The sequence below is a fragment of the Nicotiana tomentosiformis genome, chromosome 1, assembly GCF_000390325.3.
Source record: "Nicotiana tomentosiformis chromosome 1, ASM39032v3, whole genome shotgun sequence".
NCBI classification, from domain to species: domain Eukaryota; kingdom Viridiplantae; phylum Streptophyta; class Magnoliopsida; order Solanales; family Solanaceae; genus Nicotiana; species Nicotiana tomentosiformis.
This window is the reverse complement of record NC_090812.1, coordinates 20,379,925-20,393,941: the sequence shown is the minus strand read 5'-3', so window position 1 is coordinate 20,393,941 and position 14,017 is coordinate 20,379,925.

The window sequence follows — 14,017 nt, the reverse complement described above, 5'->3', positions numbered from 1 at the left end:
ATTTAATTCTTTATTATTAATAAATTTAAAAATTATTTTAAAATGGATAATATTATTCTAACGTTGGCTTGCCTAGCAAGTGAAATGTTAGGCGACATCACGGTCCGAAGGTGGAAATTTCGGGTCATGACAGTTGGTATCAAAGCACTAGGTTACATAGGTCTCACGAGTCATAAGCAAATTTAGTAGAGTCTGAAGGATCGGTACGGAGACGTCTGTACTTATCTCTCAGAGGTTATGAAGCTTAGGGACAATATCATTTCTTTCTTATTATGTCGTGAGATTTTATTCTATCATCGGTGATTAAACCATTCTACTCTTATTCTCTCGCAGATGGTGAGAACACGTAATACATCTATCGATGGTCAGGGACCAGAGCCCTCAGTGGCAACTATGGCCAGGGGTAGAGGTCGAGGTCGTGCTAGAGGCCGAGGCAGAGGTAGAGGTAGAGCTCAGTCTAGAGCTCGAGCAGCACCTGTTGTAGAACCTCAAGTGGATCTTCCGGAGGAGGTTCCAGTTCAGAATGTACCAGTTGGACCAGTTCAGGTCCCGGAAGGATTCATAGCTACTCCAGTGCTTCAGGACGCTCTAGTCCGTTTGGTGAGTCTTATGGAGGGCGTGGCCCATAATGGTACATTTCCAGTGGCACCAGCCGTCTCACAGGCTGGGGGGGAGCACAAACTCCCACTACTCCCACTCCGGAGCAGATAGCTCCCCAAAACGAGGCTCCAGCAGCCCCGCTAGTTGGGGTAGTTCAGCAAGTTGCTGCGGCACAGACCGATGATAGGCCCGCCATGTCTTTTGAGTCCTTATTGAGACTGGATAAGTTTACTAAGCTCTTTCCAGTTCACTTCAGTGGTACACCTCCTGAGGACCCACAGGATTATCTTGACCGCTGCCATGAGGTGCTGCGAAACATGGGTATAGTTGAGACCAATGGAGTTGATTTTGCTGTATTTCAGATGACGGGTTCCGCTAAGAGGTGGTGGAGAGATTATACATTAGCCAGACCAGTTGGATCGCCTGCACTTACCTAGGAGTAGTTCTCTCAGCTATTTCTGGAGAAGTTCCTTCCTATCATACTGAGAGAGGATCATCGCAAGCAATTTGAGCGTCTACAGCAGGGCAGTATGACTGTTACTCAGTTTGAGTCCTGTTTCGTGGATTTGGCCCGTCATGCTATCCTTTTACTACCTACTGAGGGAGAGAGAGTGAGGAGGTTTATTGAGGGACTCACTCACCCTATCAGGCTTCAGATGGCCAAGGAAACCGAAAGTGATATTTCTTTTCAGGTGGCTGCTAATGTCGCGAGAAGGATCGAGATGGTTCTTGCACAGGAGAGAGGGCAGAGGTCTGATAAGAGGCCTCGTCAGCTTGTGGTTTTAGTGGTGCCTCGCCTGGGGGCAGGGGTAATTTTGGTATGGGTCATCATCCCAGAGCGTTTCATTCAGCACTTCATGCATCTCCCGGTGCTTCAGGGAGTTACGATCCTATTATGCATTACTCTGGGCAGCCAACATTTAGTGCACATTTAACTCATATCAGTGCACCACCACTCCAGAGTTACTACAGCGGTTATCCGGCCCATTCGGGTCAGCTTCAGCTTCAACAACCACGACATCAGGATGGGTGTTATGAGTGTGGGAACATTGGTTATATTAGGAGGTATTGCCCTAGGTTGGTGAGTAACATATCTCAGCAGGATTCTCGTGCCATCATACCGGTACCGGTTGCTTCACCGCCTGCTCAGCCAGCTAGAGGTAGGGGTCAGGAAGCTAGAGGTGGAGGTCAGACCATTAGAGGTGGAGGTCAGACCGTTAGAGGTGGAGGCCAGCCAGTTAGAGGTCGTCCTAGAGACGCAATTAAGAGTGGTGGGGCCCAGCCTCGATTTTATGCTTTTCTAGCTAGGCTTGAGGCTGAGTCATCTGATGCTGTGATCACAAGTATATCATTCCAGTTTGCCATAGAGATGCTTCATTTCTATTTGATCTAGGATCTACTTATTCCTATGTGTCCTCCTATTTTGCTTCATATTTGGTTGTGCCTTGTGATTCTCTGAGTGCTTCTGTGTGTGTATCTACATCGGTGGGAGACTCTGTTGTAGTTGATCATGTCTATCGTTCGTGTGCGATTACTATTGATAGTCTTGAGACTAGTGTCGATCTTCTACTTCTTGATACGGTAGATTTTGATGTCATCTTGGGTATGGATTGGCTATCACTGTATCATGCTATATTGGATTGTCATACCAAGATAGTGACCCTAGACATGCCGGGGTTACCTCAGTTAGAGTGGAAAGGACTCCTGGTCATTCTGCCAGCAGGATTATTTCTTATATGAAAGCTCGGCGTATGGTAGAGAAAGAGTGTCTAGCCTATTTGGCTTATATTCGCGATCCCAATGCGTATGTCCCTTCTATGGACTCGGTACTAGTTGTTCATGAATTTCTAGAAGTATTTCTTGCAGATTTGCCGGAAATGCCACCCGACAGAGATATTGACTTCTGTATTGATTTGGCTTCGGGCACTCAGCCCATTTCTATTCTACCATACTGTACGGCCCCGCCAGAGTTGAAAGAATTGAAGGAGCAGTTATAAGACTTGCTTGATCAGGGATTCATTAGACCCAGTGTCTCGCCCTAGGGTGCACCAGTACTATTTGTAAAGAAGAAAGATGGATCTATGCAGATGTGTATAGATTATCGACAGTTGAACAAGGCCACTATCAAAAACAAATATCCGCTGCCAAGAATTGATGACTTATTTGATCAGCATCAGGGCGCCGAGGTATTTTCGAAGATCGATTTGAGGTCTGGTTACCATCAGTTGAAGATTAGGGCATCTGATATCCCTAAGACAGCTTTTCGGACTCGATATGGGCATTACGAATTCCTAGTGATGTCATTTGGTTGACAAATGCCCCAGCAGCATTTATGGATTTGATGAATCAGGTGTTCAAGCCCTATTTAGATTCTTTTGTGGTCGTATTCATTGATGATATCTTGGTTTACTCCAGCAGTCAGGAAGGAGCATGAGCAGCATCTTTTAAGTGTGCTTCATACTTTGAAGAATAATCAGTTATATGCCAAATTTTCAAAATGTGAGTTTTGGTTAGACTCAGTTGCCTTTTTGGGGCATGTTGTATCGGCAGAAGGCATAAAGGTGGATCCTAAGAAGATAGAGGTTGTTCAAAATTGACCTAGACTTACTTCATTTACAGAGATCCGGAGTTTCCTGGGTTTGGCAAGTTATTATCGTTGGTTTGTGGAAGGGTTTTCATCTATAGCAAGCCTATTGACCAGATTGACCCAGAAGGGTGCCCCATTTAGATGGTCAGACGAGTGTGATTTGAGCTTTCAAAAGCTCAAGACCGCTTTGACTACAACGCTAGTGTTGGTATTACCCACAGGTTCAGGATCGTATACGGTATATTGTGACGCCTCTCACATTGAGCTTGGTGCAGTATTAATGCAAGATGGCAAGGTGATTGCATATGCGTCGCGACAGTTGAAAGTTCACGAGAAGAATTATCCGGTTCGTGACTTAGAATTGGCAGCCATTGTTCATGCGCTGAATATTTGGAGGCATTACCTCTACGGTGTCTCGTGTGAGGTATGTACTGATCATCGTAGCCTTCAGTATCTATTCAAACAGAAAGATCTTAATTTAAGGCAGAGAAGATGATTGGAATTTTTGAAAGACTATAATATCACCATTTTATATCACCCCGGAAAGGCCAATGTGGTAGCCGATGCTTTGAGTAGAAATGATGTGAGTATGGGCAGTCTTGCGTATATTTCGGTTGGTGAGAGGCCATTAGCTGTAGTTGTTCAGACTTTGGCTAATCAGTTCATGAGGTTAGATGTTTCAGAACCCAGTTGGGTTTTAGCTTGCACAGTCGCTCGGTCTTCTTTATATGAGCGCATCAGAGAGAGGCAGTATGATGATCCTCATTTATTTGTCCTTAAGGACACAATACAGCATGGTGATGCCAAACAGGTTGCTGTGGGGGAAGATGGAGTTCTACGAATGCAGGGTCGTATTTGTGTGCCTAATGTTGATGGGCTTCGTGAATTAATCCTTGAAGAGGCACACAGTTTCAGGTATTCTATTCATCCAGGTACCGCCAAAATGTATCAAGATTTGCGGCAACATTAATGGTAGAGGAGAATAAAAAGGATATAGTTGCATATGTAGCTCAATGTCTGAATTGCCAGCAAGTTAAGTACGAGCATCAGAGACCGGGTGGTTTGCTTCAGAAGTTAGAAATTCCTGAGTGGAAATGGGAGTGTATCACTATGGATTTTGTTGTTGGACTCCCACGGACTCAGAGAAAATTTGACGTAGTTTGGGTCATTGTGGAAAGGTTGACCAAGTCAGCACATTTCATTCTAATGGCAATTACCTATTTTTCAGAGCGGTTAGCTGAAATTTACATTCGTGAGATTGTCCGCCTTCACGGTGTGCCTGTGTCTATTATTTCAGATCGAGGTACGCAGTTTACCTCATACTTCTGGAGGGATGTACAACATGAGTTAGGCACGCAGGTTGAGTTGAGTACATTATTTCATCCACAGACAGACGGACAATCAGAGCGCACCATTAAGATATTGGAAGATATGCTTTGCGCTTGTGTTATAGACTTTGGATGTTCTTGGGATCAGTTCTTGCCACTATCGGAGTTTGCTTATGATAATAGCTACCAGTCGAGCATTTAGATGGCTCCATATGAGGCATTATATGAAAGGCGATGTCGTTCGCCAGTTGGCTGGTTTGAACGGGAGAGGCTCGATTGTTGGGTACCGATTTGGTACAGGATGCCTTGGATAACGTCAAGGTTATTCAGAATCGACTTCGCACAGCTCAGTCTAGGAAAAAGAGTTATGCCGACCGTAAAATTCGTGATATTACATTTATGGTTGGAGAAAGAATATTGCTCCGGGTTTCACCTATGAAAGGTGTAATGAGGTTTGGAAAGAAGAGCAAGTTGAGCCCTAGGAATATTGGCCCCCTTTGAAATTCTTGAAAGGGTGAGTGAAGTAGCCTACATGCTTGCATTACCACCTAGTTTATCAGCGGCTCATCCGGTGTTCCATGTGTCTATGCTCCCTAAATATCATGGTGATCCGTCACATGTGTTAGATTTCAGCTCAGTCCAATTGGACAAGGATTTGACTTACGAGGAGGAGCCGGTGGCTATTCTAGCCCAGCAGGTCCGACAGTTAAGGTCTAAGAGTTATCCTTCAGTTCGGATGCACTGGAGAGGTCAGCCGGTAGAGGCATCTACCTGGGAGTCTGAGTCGGACATGCGGAGTAAATATCCATACTTATTCACCAGCTCAGGTACTTTTTCTAACTCCGTTCGAGGACGAACGTTTGTTTTAGAGGTGGAGAATGTGATGACCCAAAATGTTATCTTTAAATTTAATTATTAATTCTATGTTCTAAAACCTCGAAAAGCACTATTTATCACTCCTCGACTTGCGTGCGCTGTCCGTAAAAATTTTCGAAAGTTTTTATGTGAAAAATAGATTAAAATATGAAATAGAGCTTTAAAACTCAACTGAGTTGACTTTGGTCAATATTTTGAGCAAACGGACTCGGATCAGTATTTTGACAGTTTTGATAGGTCCGTATCATGATTTTGGACTTAGGTGTATACCCGGAATCAAATTCCGAGGTCCCTAGCCCGAGATATAGAATTTTGATGAAAAATTAAAAGTTTGAAAGCCTAATGATTTTTAAGAATCTACTGATGTTGGATTTATTGACACCGGATCCATATTTTGGTTCTGAAGCTAGGTGTAGGTCCACTATAATATTTAAGACTTGTCTGCCAAATTTGGTGAGAAACGGAGTTGATTTGATGTGATTCGGACGTCCCGTTGTGAAAATATAAGTTTTAAAGTTTCGTTGAAAATTTCATTCGAATTGGGGTTCAATTCGTAGTTCTAAGTGTTATTTTGGCGATTTGATCGCGCGAGCAAGTTCTTATGATGTTTTAGGACTTGTGTGCATGTTTGGTTTGGAGCCCCGAGGGCTCGGGTGAGTTTAGGATAGCCTACAGACCATTTCAACTTTGAGAAAAATCTGGTTTTTAGCTTCTGCTATCATCTGGTGTTTTGTGCTTCGCGATCGTGAAGCCATTCCTGCGATCGCGAAGAGGAAAGTTGGACTGGCACATTTATGCTTCGCGTTCGCGACCGAGGGCACGAGTTCGCAAAGGGTTGAAGTGCAAAGCTTCGCGCTCGCGATCAAATCCTCGCGTTCGTGAAGAGGAAATGAGGCAGAAGCTGGGGTACTCAAATTTGTTCTTCGCGTTCGCATGAAACGGTTCGCGATCGCGTAGGTCTATGGGGTTATGCTTCGCGTTCGCGTATGGGATGTCGCATTCGCGTAGTGCAAATGGGCAGCCTGTGCAAATTGTGCTTCGCGATCGCGAAGAGTAAAATGAACTTGGGCAAAAGTGATCTACGCGATCGCGAACAAATTTCGGCGATCGCGATGAATAAAAATCTGAAAGGAAATGGGATTTCGATCCATTTTCAACCATTTCTAATTTTTGAGCTCGGGTAAGGCGATTCTTGGGCGATTTTTATGGGAAAACATTGGGGTAAGTGTTCTTTATCCTATATCGATTATATTTCATGATTCCATACTCATTTACATCATGAATCCGTGAATTTATGGGAGAAAAAAATCAGATTTTTATAAAGTCTTCCAAAAACGAAAATTTAAGATTTGAGGGTCCATTTGACATCGGAATTTGATAATTTTTGTATGGTTGGACTCGTCTCGGAATGGGTGTTCGTATTTCGTAAATTTTTTCGAGATTTGAGACGTGGGTCCCACTGTCGAATATTAAAATAAATTTTGAATTTTTATCCGGAAAATTAGTAAATTCATATGGAATTAATTCCTATGATTCGTATTGAGTATATCAAATTGTTTGTGAATAGATTTTTGGGGACAAATGAAAAGCCGTGGTCGAATAATTTATTGAAATTTGCAAAGCGAGGTAAGTGTCGTGGTTAACCTTGACTTGAGGGAATAGAACCCTTAAACTATTTGTTATGTGAAATGCATGTGAACGACGTATAGGCGAGGTGACGAGTGTCTATACGTCGTCAAATTAATTATTTGAAAAATCATAAATCGTTTTAAATCATGAATTAATTGTATAATAATTATTTCTCTCCTATTCTTTGTCAAATATTAATTTTTGAATTCTTGCAACAATTGTTACATGCTATTTGATTTATGTGTCTTAATTATTATTTGACATTTAGCATACTAAATATTAACTGCCTATTTTCTCCATGATTTTCACAATTAATTGATAATTGCCATTATTTTCTCATAGATAAATTATAATTATTGTGTGCCTTGATGCTTAATAGTTTCTCATTGGACGTGATATTTATTGGAGTAATATTTATTACATTTATGAGTTGTTTAAAGTTATATTGGGGGAACGGGTGGCACGCCGCAACAGACTTATTAAAAAGTCCATATTGGGGGATCGGATTGCACGCCGCAACATGCTTATTAAAAAGTTCATATTGGGGGATCGGATTGCACGCCGCAACAGACTTATTTAAAAGTCTAAACAGACTTATTTAAAAGTCTATATATACTTGATTAAAATAAATATATGGGAGGATTGAAAATGAATATGTTGTGTGAGCGGGTTGCACACTGCAACGAAAATTGATGGAAATAATAATTGGTTATGACTGCTGAATTGGCTTCAACTGTTAAAAATGAGTTACGTGATTTATTTCTATTATTGTTGTTATTACTATTATGACGTACATGTTATTGTAAGTGACCTGCCTTAGCCTCGTCACTACTTCGTCGAGGTTAGGCTCGGCACTTACTAGTACATGGGGTCGGTTGTACTGGTACTACACTCTGCTCTTCTTGTGCAGAATTCGGAGTTGGTCCTAGTGGCGTACCATAGACTTGCTCGGATTTCAGCTACCAGAGGAGACTTGAGGTATAACTGCACGACGTCCCCAGTTCTGAAGTCCCTGTCTACTTTACTTTAGCCGTGTGTTTGTTTCCAGACAGCTTTATTTTATTCAGACCTTTATTTGTATTATTCTAGAAGCTCGTGCACTTGTGACACCAATTATGGGATGGTATTTAGACACCGTTATTTTATGAATTATTCACTAAATTTCAGACTTTACTTCCGCATTTAATTCTAATATTGGTTTGCCTAGCAAGTGAAATATTAGGCGCCATCACGGTCCGAAGGTGGGAATTTCGGGTCATGACAGTTGGCAGAAACGTTTGAGACCCCTAAATTTGGTAATTTTTGTTTAGTTCCTCCTTAAACTTCATGTGATATTTAATACCCCCTCTGAACTTGGATAATTGATAGTTTTTAGCCCCGTAGATACTGTTGTGGCAAAGAGCATGGATACCCTCTCTATCGAAAAACCAGCTCCCAAATGGTGTATATTTTAAATATTAATTGTCACATAATTAAATATAATAATTGATTTGTTCTAATTGTATTTCTCGTTGTTTCTTCTTAATATACATTACATATTCTATCCGAATTGTATTTTTGTTAGATTCAATGAATATATGTTTCAACTATATAATTTTTATCTTTTTCGGTCCAAATCTACAAAAGTTAGTTGAACTCTATTTATTTTAGCCAAACAAAAAGAATATTTGGCCAAAGTAATGAAGTTCAAATGGTGTATTTTCTATAAAAAGAATAAAAATACTGGGTATTTTTATTTTCTTGTAATGACTATTTAGTTAAACTATGCATTTTTCTTTTTCGAGTCAAATATGTAAATATTTAGTCGGAATTTTACTATTTTTAGCTAAAATATTTATTTAGCCAATATATGGAGTTCCAATAAAGTATTTTTTTTTTGGATGCAATGAATAGTATGTTCTAATTGTGTATTCATTCTTTTCCTGACCATGACAAAATTATTTATAATAACGTTGTTTCAAGTTTTTTTTTACAGATTTTGGCACGAAAAAAAAAATTATATAGTTGGTGGACAGATAAAATATATATATATATATATATATATATATATATATAAATCACATGGACAATAAATTCACATGACAATGCAATGTCACACTCCCATGGATTGTCACCGTCCAGGGGTCGAGGCATGGACGGATCGACATACTAAATTTGGGTACTTCAGCACCTATTAACCTTACCACATGGTCTGTATTAGCTATATAGAAAATTTGAGGCGTTTGATATATTAAACCAGGAAGCACCCAAAGAACAAAAAGGCTGATGGGTGTTTTGGTCAAGCAAGGATAATGGCCCCTTTAGTAGTGTTAAGGGGGTGGTGGGAGTTCGAAACTCACTACTTTCTTCCTTTACCCCATTTAGGTCTCCTTTTAAAATTTTTATCCTGTAGCTATATTTTTAATCCAATACTACTACTTTATTTATTTCCATTCCAGATTACTTTTTCCCTGAATTTTATTTTACCTCTCCTTTTTTTTTTATAAAGTTTTTCCTTTTGTATTTTACCTAGTAATTTTCTATAACAAAGAAAGAAAGAAACTCCAAAGTTCGACCCTTTTAAAAACAAATAGTTCCTCTAGAGTGAAAAAATCCATAAAAATAAATTCTCGCCAGTTGTATTTTTTGTTACACGCGTTTATAATATTAATACGAGTTTTTTTATTAACTTTTTTACCGTCATGTTTAAATAGTTTTGTACTTATACTATGTGATTGATAGTAATTGTACGTCAAGAAAAGTTAAGCACCCACGAACCCAAAATTCTGGATTCGCCACTAGTCGAGGCTATAAAATTGCCAAGTTCAGGAGGCGTTAAAGACCACGTGAAACTTAAGGGGGAGCTAAATAAAAGTTTCCCAGTTCGGGGAGGAGGTCCTAAACTATTCTGCCACTAAACTTCTATGGATATTAAAAATTGTTACTTTCAATTTTTTTTAAAATGTACTTATGTGATGACCCAAAATGTCATCTTTTAATTTATTAAGTAATTTCATGTTCTAAGACCTCGAAAAGTACCATTTTTTTTATTTCTCGACTTGCGTGCGTAGCTCGAAATTTTTTTTGAAAAGTTTTCATGTGAAAAATGGATTAAAATGTGAAATAGAGCTTTAAAACTCAAGTGAGTTGACTTTGGTCAACATTTTTAGCAAACGGACCCGGATTAGTATTTTGACAGTTTCGGCAGCTCTGTATCCTGATTTGGGACTTGGGCGTATGCCCGAAATTTAATTTGGAGGTCCTTAGCTCAAGTTATGACCATTTAACGGAACTAGTAATTTAAAGGCTAAAGATTTCCAAGTTTGATCACGGGGTTGACTTTTTGATATCGGAGCCGGAATCTGATTCTAAAAATTTGAACAGTTCCGTTATGTCATTTATGACTTGTGTTCCAAATTTGAAGTCATTCCGGAATCATTTAATATGTTTTGGCACGAGATTTGCAAATGGAAAAGTTTAAAACTCAAAGTTCGAATCGAGGTGTGAATTATAATTTTGATGTTGTTAGACGTGAATTGAAATCCCGAGTAAGTCCATATTATATTTCTGGACTTATTGGAATATTCGGACGAGGTCCCGAGTGGCTCGGATGAGTTTCGGACGAGCCACAGAGCAATTGGAACCTGCTGCCCAGTACTGGTTCTGGTGTGTCGCACCTGCGACATTTTGTGTGCAGGTGCGTGGCCGCTCCTGCGGAATACCAGTCGCTTCTGCGACACTGGACAGCCTTGCCGAGCTCCGCTTCTGCGAAGAAATGAGCGCAGGTGCGAAACCGCATCCGCGATGGACAAGCCGCTTTTGCGGTCACTTGTGCGCTTCTGCGATGTCGCAGGTGCGACAATTTTGGGCGCAGATGCGGCCACTGGTCAAGCTGCCCTCCTCTGCAAATGCGAGCTTTGTCTTGCAAATGTGAGACCGTAGGTGCGAAAATATAGGCCGCAGATGCGAAAATGCTGGGCAGAATACATAAAATCGGGTCTTAGCCAGTTTTACTCATTTTTGAGTTTTAAGTCTCGGATTTTGGCGATTCCAAAGGGGTTTTTTCACGACTTTGAATTGGGTAAGTGTTCTATAACCAAAATTAATTATATTTCACGAATCCATGTCTATATTCATCATTTATTTCGGATTTAGATGGAAGAAATTGGAATTTTTGTAAAACTTCCCAAAAACAAAAAAAATTAGATTTGAAGGTCCATTTGATATCAGAATTGGACAATTTTTATGTGGTTGAACTCATATCGGAACGGCTGCACGGATTTTATGAGTTTTCTGGGATTTGAGTCCCCACTATCAAATATTTAAATGAATTTCGAATTTTTATCCGAAAAATTTGTAAATTCATATGGAATTAATTCCTATGATTAATATTGAATATATCAAATTGTTTGTGAATAGATTTGAAGCTTTCAAAGATAAATTTAAAAGGAAAAGTTGTGGTTGAGTAATTGATTATAATTTACAAAGCGAGGTAAGTGTCGTGGTTAACCTTGACTTAAGGGAATAGAACCCTTAAATTATTTGTTATGTGAATTGCATGTGAACGACGTATAGGCGAGGTGACGAGTGTGTATACGTCGTCAAATTAATTATTTGCATAATTATTTGAAAAATCATAAATTATTTTAAATCATGAATTAATTATTATAATAATTGTTTCTCTCATATTTTTTGTCAAATATTAATTCTTGAATTCCTGCATTAATTGTTACATGCTATTTGAATTATGTGCCTTAATTATTATTTGACATTTAGCATATTAAATATTAAACTGCATATTTTCTCTCTGATTTCCATAATAATTTGGTATTTGCCTTTGTTTGTTTCATAATTAAATCATAATTATTGTATGCTTGTCGTCTTATAATTTTATATTAATTGTTGTATTTATTTGGGAAATTTCTTCTATAAAAATTGGTAAATAAATATGTTGGAGGATCGGGTTGCACGCCGCAACAGAATTGATTATAATGAATATATTGGAGGATCGGGTTGCACGCCCCAACATACTTAATTAAAATGAATATATTTGAGGATCGGGTTGCACGCCGCAATAGAATTGATTATAATGAATATATTGGGGGATCGGGTTATACGCCGCAACAGACTTGATTAAAATGAATATATTGGAGGATCGGGTTGCTCGCCGCAACAGACTTATTAAAAGTCCATATTGGAGGATCAGGTTGCACGCCGCAACAGACTTATTTAAAAGTCGACATACATGTATATATTGGGGGATCGGGTTGCACGCCGCAACAAACTTGATTAAAATAAATATATTGGAGGAGCGGGTTGCACGCCAGAACATAATTGAATGTGAATATATTGTGAGAGCGGGTTGCACGCTGCAACAGAATTGAATGGGAATCTATTGTGAGAGCTAGTTGCACGCTGCAACAGAATTGATGGAAATGACAATTGGTTATGACTGCTGAGTTGGATTCAATTATTATAAATGAATTACCTGATTTATTTCTATTATTGTTGTTGTTATTAATATTGCGTACAGGTTAATGTAAGTGAATCACCATAGCCTCGTCACTACTTCATCGAGGTTAGGCTCAGCACTTACCAGTACATGGGGTCGGTTGTACTGATACTACACTCTGCACTTCTTGTGCAGATTTCGGAGTTGGTCCCAGCGGTGTGCCATAGACTTGCTCGGATTTCAGCTATTCGGAGGAGACTTGAGGTATAACTGCATGGCGTCCGCAGTTCTGAAGTCCTCGTCTATTTTACTTTAGCTGTGTGTTTATTTCTAAATAAATTTATTTTATTCAGACCTTTATTTGTATTATTCTAGAAGCTCGTGCACTTGTGACACCAATTCTGGGATGCTATTTAGACACCGTTATTTTTATAGATTATTCACTATATTTCAGACGTTACTTCCGCAATTGTTCTCTGTTATTAATATATTTAAAAATTATTTTAAAAATGGATAATATTATTCTAACGTTGGCTTGCCTAGAAAGTGAAATATTAGGCGCCATCACGGTCCAAAGGTGAGACTTTCGGGTCGTGACAATTGGTATCAGAGCACTAGGTTACATAGGTCTCATGAGTCACGAGCAAGCTTAGTAGAGTCTGAAGGATCGGTATGACGACGTCTGTACTTATCTCTCAGAGGCTATGAAGTTTAGGAACAATATCACTTCTTTCTTATTCTGTCGTGCGAATTTATTCTATCATCGATGATTGAACCATTCTACTCTTATTCTCTCGTAGATGGTGAGAACACGTAATTCCTCTACCGATGGTCAGGGACCAGAACTCCCGGTGGCAACTATGGCCAGGGGTAGAGATCGAGGCCGAGGTCGTGATAGAGGCCGAGGCCGACGCCGAGGCAGAGGCCGAGGTAGAGCTCAGTCCAGAGCTCGAGCAGCTGCACCTATTGAAGAACCTCAGGTGGACCTTCAGGAGGAGGTTCCAGTTTAGAATATACCAGCTGGACCAATTCAGGTCCCGGAAGGATTCATTGCTACTCCAGTGCTTCAGGGCGCTCTAGTCTGTTTGGTGAGTCTTATGGAGGGCGTGGCCCAGAATGGTACATTTCCAATGGCACCAGCCGTTTCATAGGCTGGGGGAGTAGCACAAACTCCAACTACTCCCGCTCCGGAGCAGATGGCTCCCTAGAATCAGGCTCCAGCAGCCCCGCCAGTTGGGGTAGTTCAGCCAGTTGTTGAGGCACAGATCGGTGATAGGCCCGCCATGTCTTTTGAGGCCTTATTGAGACTGGATAAGTTTACCAAGCTCTTTCCAGTTCACTTCAGTGGTACACCTTCTGAGGACCCACATGATTACCTTGAACGCTGCCATGAGATGCTGCGGAACATGGGTATAGTTAAGACCAATGGGGTTGATTTTGCTGTATTTCAGATGACGGGTTCCGCCAAGAGGTGGTGGAGAGATTATACATTGACCCAACCATTTGGATCGCCTGCACTTACATGGGAGTAGTTCTCTCAGCTATTTCTGAAAAAGTTCCTCCCTA